Consider the following 7590-nt stretch of genomic DNA (forward strand, 5'->3'; position numbering starts at 1 on the left):
TTTCCCTATTGGGATATCAGCTGGCAGCAGCACTAATGTTTGTTACGCTGCCTTCTTTTCAGGGATCTTGAATGTTCTCTTGGGTGGGTGGGGAGTGAGTTTATAAATGTACTAACTCTGCACCTTATATTACTAGTTCCCTTTGGGAAATGTAGCTATTAGTGATCTGAAAAATGGCAACTGCTTACTCAGCCTCCTTCCTGTTGTGTGTTGGGAAGACCTGCTGATCTTGGGACTTTAGATACAGTGGTACTCAGTTTTGCTCCTGCTGGCTACACCAGATCCACAGAAGAGCAGAAAGGATCCGTCTCCAGTTGGGTCTGTAGTACTCTGTAGCGGCAGTGGAATGCTGTGGCTGAGAAACGCGCAAGAGCTGCATCCACCAAACACCTTGGCTGTGGTTGTTGGCTGGACATGACCACTGAGAAAATGTCTCAGGCTTCTGAGGAAATTGAGATCAAACTGACAATAACGGAGTAAAGCCTGAAGCTGATGGTATAGCTATGATATACTTGTGCTTGGGTGAGTGGGGTGTCACTGGGAAATAATTGCAAAAGAGTAATATAGGACTAGCCTTCCTCCCATAAGGAAAAGAGAGGAGGTGAAAGAGGCTGCCTTGGCAGATAGAGTGGAAAGCTGCTGGCAGTATTCCAGATATTCCAAGAGGTGAGTTCATGTACCTTATCACTCTGTGCCTGATCACAGTTTTTATGATCAAAACTGGCTCTTGTACACTTTATTCCCAAAATGCATTTCCAGCTTGCAAGAATAAGCTCAGCACCACCACCACCCACCCCTCCCCGGCTGAAGGCTGGAGCAGCAAGGCTTTGAGCCAGATCCAAGTGCGTGTTCCACGGTGGCTGTGAGGAGGCAGTACTTCCCCCCACCCCGCCCCAGGCTTCGAGCTGTGGCCGCACCTTGTGCCGCGGTGCTGCTCAACCCACCTGTGCTGGAGAAGGGTGCGGGTGCCTCCCGAGGAGCTGCTGCTTCAGCCCTTCGTTGTCTACTGGTACATTCATTTCATTCTGTCGATTGCTTATTTGTTCCTAAAGCTTTATAGGGTGTAAAATACATAATCTGAGAAATAACCTCATCTTCTAAGTTCGCATACTGCCTCAGTCCATCAAACCACGGTTGCTCCGGTGTCCTGCTCCCGCGCGCTGCTTGCAGCCCGGGATAAGCTGCCGTTCCAAATCTTTATCCTGAAGGAAAGGCTGGCTTCATCACGTCCTAAGACGGCAGTCGTACGGCAGCGCCCATCCCGTGGTGTGACGCGGTCTGGGGGCGGGGGCACGGTGCGCCCGCCGTCCCCTCACGGCCCCGGCGGCGCCGCAAATGGCGGCCGGGCCGGGCCGGGCCGGGCCGCGCCCTCCCGCGGCGCCGCGAGGTGGCGCTGTCGCAGCGCGCACCGCCCCTTCCGCTCCCTCCCCGCCCCGGGCCCGGCGGCCGCCGGGGATCCCGGCCCACCGAGGAGATGGAGCTCGGTCGGAGCAGGGTAAGTAGCAGCCTCAGCCTCCTGCTACGGCACCTACCGGGCTCCGACAGCTCTCCGAAGTCCTCCGCACTGACTCCCCGCAGGCCTCGCCGAGGCTCCCGCGTTAGGGCAGGTGTGCCCTGCGGCCCAGCACTGAGGGCTACGACGGGCAGGCAAAAATAGCAGGTCGCAAAGGCTGAGGGTCTTGTGACAGTGCTGGGTCCGTGCCACGCAGAAGCGTAGGGCTGAGACTTTGGACTCCTATGGGCCTGCCCGAAGCAAGATTGGGGGACCATCCAGGGAACGTCCTGACTGCCTAAAGGCACCCTCTCCCTTTCCCGTCGCCAAGATCCGCAGAAACCTGAGAATGTGAACAGCAGCAGGAGTGACTGGCAGAGAGCAAAAGTCTCTCTAGTGTTCCCCAAGTCCCTGCAATAGGGAAAATGCAGCCAAGGAGTCCCAGAAGGTCATTGCCTGCCATGGTGAACAGCATCTCGAGCTCCCCAGGTTGCCACAGCACACCAACCAAGCCCGAGGGAAATGGTTCCCTAGCCCTAGAGCTGGCTTTGTCCTGAACCTGTGAGCAAGGCAAACCGGCACACGCAAAGCTTGACTAAGAGCAGCAGGAGTGACCCTATTCTCCTCCCTGCCTTCCCAGCCCTGTGGCTACTGCGGCCAGAGGTGTTACAGAAATGAAGGAAATTAATTTCCTAAAAACCCAGAAGGAAAAGAGGTGACCTCTTTCTTGCCTCTTTAAAGATCTGGGAGGACCCTGAAGGACGACATTAATGATATGTAACCAACCTACAGAGGATGCAACACAGTGCTGTTTCAGCTCTGTACTGAATTCTCTGGGGACCAGTTTGGGAACATGATTGTAAGCTTCGTCTCAGACCTGTGTATGGCTCATTCTGGGCTCTCTCCTCTCCTGCCATGCAGTGACTACCAGCCTGCTGAGTCTCTTACCAAATTAGGCTTCTTCTGCCCACCTTCCAGCCTGACAGACTGTCACACAAGTTTATACCACGGCAGGCTAGGAATTTCTTTCTAATTTTAAGTTTAAATGTACTTATGATCCAGATGAGTTTCTAAGAGAACAAATTAGACTTCTGCCCTAGCATATATTTTTGATGCATGGATGCTGTCCCCTCTCAAACTCTCCTGTTTTAGATTAAACAAGGTCCACACTCAAAATGGCCACTCACAAGCCTGCTCTGTACCTGCTACAGGTCAGCTCCATCTTTCCTGAGGAGGGCTGTCGAGAGCAGCATCTGCAATGCCAGGTGAAGGGTTACCTCACACTTGCTGGTCTCTCCAGACAATTCTTTGATGGGTGAATCCTTAAATTGAGGGTCTTTATTCAGAGCCAAGTTGGCAACACTTGGGCAGTGTCCACTCCCTGCATGCCTTCTTCCAATACTGCAACTTGAGGGGTGCATTGTTTATAGCATTCTGGGACAAAACACTGCTGGTTTTGACAACTCTCCCTGTGACTGTCAGAGCCCCTTTCTTAGACAGCTCCTCACCTTGCCTCTTCCCTACTGGTCCCCGTGCCGACAGCACCGTGGGAGATGGGACAATTATGCAGATCCCTGCTCCAGACCATCCGTCTCTTGCTCTCACTCTGAGGGACAGGGTGGTGCTGGGGTATCATGTTTCCACAGTAGAAGGTAGGTTTTCCCCCTTCTAGATCCCTCCTGCTGTTCTCCAAGGAGCTGTGATAACCCCGTGGCTGAAGGAGGAGGGAATGACCTTTCTAAAGTTACAGAGCGAGGCTGGTGGAAAGAAAGGAAAACAGCTGGTCTTGCTGACAAGCAGGGCTCCGAGAGGTGAAGGAGAGGACGTCAGGGGACTGTTGATGGCCAAAGACAGCTAGAAGAGGACATGTCCTCTGGATACCACCAGCCCTGTGCTGAGGTGCTGCATGTCAGTCTATGGTAGTGCAAAGACTTGCTCAAGATCTGTTCAGCAGAACCCAGCAGGACCAGTTGCCCCCATGGGCTGGACATCCACACAACCTGGCTGGAGCTGTGGGGAAAAGAGCTGGAGAAGGAGGGCGGGGGAAAGTTTAAAAATAGTTCCCGTCTCATTTTTCGCAGCTGTCATTCATGGCTCACAAGCCAGCCCAAGGCCTCCCAGCTTCCATCCACATTATGCCTTGTATAATGGGAGACACACAGGCATCACTTCGGGCCGGGGACAGGTATTAGGTTGGGAACAGGCAGGTACGTGACATTTACACTAGCCTGCCAAAGCGGATGAGCAACTCCAGGGTGTCCAGACCCTGAAAACAGCTGGTGGGTTTAGGATGGCAGCTTGTGTAGCTGTCAAGGGCAACGCAGCCACAGCCACAGCTTGGAGAGGAAGCAAGGGAGAGCGGGATGCAACCCAGGATGAAGGCTGGCCTCAGTATGGGCTGCTGACAGAAAGCTGGTCCAGCCTGCTGAGCCACTGTGGTGCTGCTGGACCAAACAGCTGTGGGAAGGGGTTGGAGGCTGTGGGGAGGTCTGTGGGAAACCTCACAGTAGGTCCTGTGGGGTGACTGTTTGCCAGAGGGGAAGATGTGTCAGACAAGGAGGGAGGGGTGCAGAGATGGCACAGAGAAGCAGAGAACAGGGATTGCAGAGCAGCCCTCTGGGGAGGGGAGCTGGAAAAGCAGTGCGGGAGATGTGGGAGGATAGGTCTGGGGGAGGAGGAAAGGGACAGACAATAAAGGATGCTGAGGGGAGCTGGTAACAGAAGGAGGCTGAGTAGATGGGGAGAGTTTTGAGAGGGAGGCAGAGTGGGAAGGGCAGTTCTGTTGGCGGCTGGGGAAATGGAGGATGATTGAAGTGCTAGAGGGAAAGGTGAAGGTCCACCAGAACCACAAGAACTGCCTATCCTTTTCTCCCAGCTCGGTGCTACAGGACAAATGGTGCAAAGGGCAAAAGAGCATTCCATGTCCCCCTATGTCAGCCCCACTGGGCTCAGGCGCTGCTCCTGCATCCTTTTTCCCTATCCCCCAAGCTTTCTCAGCTTGGAAAACTGCAAACTTAGGGAAATTGTAGAGACAAGGGGCTGCACATGTGGCAGCAGGTCAGGAGGACAGAGCTGGGCAGCTGGGAGGCCACTCCTCTGCACCTGCAAGCCTTAGCCTCCCAACCTATCTCATTTAGAAGCGCTTCCATCCCTCCCACCTTCTGGCCAGGAACTGAGCCATATGTCTGCTCACTGTAGGATCCTCTCTTCTTCCAAAGATTACTGGCTTTCATGCTTTATATGCCAGTAGCCAGGCTGCCTTGGGTAAGGCATGAGTCACTGTGGTGTGGTTATTTAAAGTGTGTCTCCTTAGCGCCAGCCATGTGCCTGTGCTGTGCAGCCTGAGAAGGAACACACTGCTGGACCCCAGAATTTGCACGTGGAGGGCCAACCACTGAAAGAAAGGCTGAGACTGGGTTAGCTTCTCTCAGAGCAAATTTCTTGGCAGCCCCCTGTCAGTGGGGAGAACAATGTGGTTCATCCCAGTCTCAAAACACACTGGGCTATTTCCGCATCCACAAACCAACCATACTTCTCAGGAGTTGACTGTGTTGCCCAGGGACTCAGCAGATCTGGGGCTGGTTTGGCAGCCATGCAGTCACCTTCAGCACAGAAGGCATTGACCAGGACTTGTCAGGATGGTGCTGGGATGGTGCTTGGGTTCTCATGATGCTGGAGGAGAAGATGGAGTCCAGTTGTGAAACTGGAAGCCATCTAAGGACTTCTAACAACTGTTGGGGAGATGGATGCCCTAGCTAGTAAATATTTATGGCATATTCTAACTTCTCACTGCTGTTTTCCATTAGGACTGACATCCCAGGGCAGTGAGTAAGTCCCATTGTATGTCCCTCCCTGCCTTTGCATCATTCAGCTGGACCCACTGCCAGGCTGCTGGCCTGTGAATGAGGCAGTGGGGAAGCTGGTTCTCCCCCTGCATCCCACTGGCACCGAGATCCCGGGCACACGCTCTGCTTAGGCTGAGCCTCGCCGTTGTGCCCCACTGAGGACAGGTGGTAAGTAACAGTCAGCCTTGGCGGGAGGACCTGCTGCTGGCCAAGATGAGGCAAGACTGGGCATTTCTAGTGTGTAGAAAAGGAGGTGACTGGTGATTGTGACATCTGTGTTGGCAGTCAGCACAAGGAGCTGAGAGAGCAGACCAGAGTTTTGCAGGGGCACCATGTGCAGGCCAGCTAGATGGAGATCTCATCTGTGTTTCCTCACACAAGTGATTTTCTCTGGTCCAGAGCAGAGACTGTACCTTTGATCTCCCAGTCCGGGGCAGCGAAAGCTCAGAGATGTTATCAGTGGTTGCAGGGCACTGAGATGCCAGGATGTGTCTGCATCTTTCTCTTCTTTTGGACCAGGCTCCTCAGGACCAAAACAGCCCTTCCCCAAAGTCTGGCTGCTTCTGATGCCTCTTGTGCATGCCTGGACCCACATTAACCTTTCAGGGAGGGTCTTTTTACAGGGGTGAGATGCCTTGTTGAGTCCATGCAAGATCACTTTTTCTCTCCTGTAACATATGTCATTTAGATTCACAGTGTCACAGAATGTACCAGGGAAGGTATTTGTGGTAATTGCTCACTAGGCATTTTCAGAAGAAGCCAGGCTCATCTCTTCCAAGGTAGTAACAGTAGGAGAGAAATGTGCCAGCTATGGGAGCTGTTGTCCTCTTCACATCCAGGTCCTTCCTGCCTCCTTTCTCTGGCCTGTTGGAAGTCTGCTCTCTCTTCCATCTGTCTCTTTGTGTTACCCTTTGTTTTCCCCTCCCTCCATCTCCATTGCTTGGCTAGACTTCCCACTGATGATATTGTTACCTTAATCTTAAGCATGCCACACTGAACTATGAGTCTGTTTGCAAGCTGAGACACCTTAGGCCTGCCTGATATTAGGCCAGAAAAAACTATTGTTGTTGGAGTTGGCACCAACCACTTGGGAGCCAGCAAGGCTCTGACGCGATGCCCAGTCTGAATGGTGAGTAGCCTGGAGCTGCGTTCAGGCAGGATGCTACCCTGATACCTTGACAACGTGTTCAATTAAGCCCTGTGGTATTTTTGAAATAGCAGAACTGTGAATTGCAGTTTCCCAGCTAAATTGCACTTGAGTAATGCTCTCATGACTTGACTATCTCTGCAACATTTTAATTAGTCATTTCTGTCCTCCCTACCACAACATGGTATTGTTATTAGTTGTTATTAGTACAAAATGGCTGCCATGACACCCACTGTCACACAGCTCTTTTCAAGATGGTGCTGTGTTTCAGCAGCAGTGGGTGTTTTAGGAGTCATTGGGGGAAAGAAGCATCAGTATAATGGATTGTTATCCAAGAGCAGACTTTTTCACTCCTTTTCTTTGCAGCCCACTGAGAATCTGACACCCAAGTGCCATAATGATCCCACAAAAGTCAGCTCTGATACTGAATGCAGCAGAAGCAGAAACAGACCCCACGGAAGGATGGCAAGGACAGAAACTTGAGATGGAAAAGATTCAGAGGAGCCGTGTGTCCTGACTCCTCAAGCATAAGCAAGCAGAGCTGGATCTATACTCCTTTATGCAGAGCCCTGAAAGGAGCAGTTTGTACGGTAACACAGCATGGTGATCATAAAAACCTGCCTCCCTTTTTGGCTCAAGCAATTAGCCCATACTCAGTGTTTCCATTAGTAAGAGAACTGAATGATGGCATTAGCTAGTTTGACATAATCCTGTTTGCCTACCAAGAAGCTACAAACTCCTGCTTCTGTAAGCACAGCAGGAGTCAAACTGCATCAACAGCTTCTTTGGTCATAGCTCTAACCCTCTTTTTAATCAGTTCTTCAACCTGCTTGGAGAAAGTTCCTTAAGCTCTTGCTGTGTGTCAAGTTGCACATTCTTCACTGCACCGCCTGTACACTTCTAGGTAGTTTCTACCACCACTCTTCAGCTCTCCTCTCCTCTCCTCTCCTCTCCTCTCCTCTCCTCTCCTCTCCTCTCCTCTCCTCTCCTCTCCTCTCCTCTCCTCTCCTCTCCTCTCCTCTCCTCTCCTCTCCTCTCCTCTCCTCTCCTCTCCTCCAGCTTTACTTTGGGATCAGTAATTCCCAAGTGGCTCAGGCCTTTTGCGG

At 52.2% G+C, this 7590-nt stretch overlaps 1 long non-coding RNA gene across 1 annotated transcript; it reads right to left on the reverse strand.

The window, feature by feature from the left end:
• Positions 1–205: 205 nt before the first annotated feature.
• Positions 206–1705, reverse strand: LOC120751364 (uncharacterized). Its single transcript, XR_005700413.2, has 3 exons — positions 1533–1705; positions 945–1052; positions 206–442 (listed from the first exon to the last, which is right to left on the reverse strand). It is a non-coding gene; the product is annotated as an uncharacterized LOC120751364 (long non-coding RNA).
• Positions 1706–7590: the final 5885 nt, after the last annotated feature.

Source organism: Hirundo rustica, chromosome 4, assembly GCF_015227805.2.
Source record: "Hirundo rustica isolate bHirRus1 chromosome 4, bHirRus1.pri.v3, whole genome shotgun sequence".
Taxonomy (NCBI): Eukaryota; Metazoa; Chordata; class Aves; order Passeriformes; family Hirundinidae; genus Hirundo; species Hirundo rustica.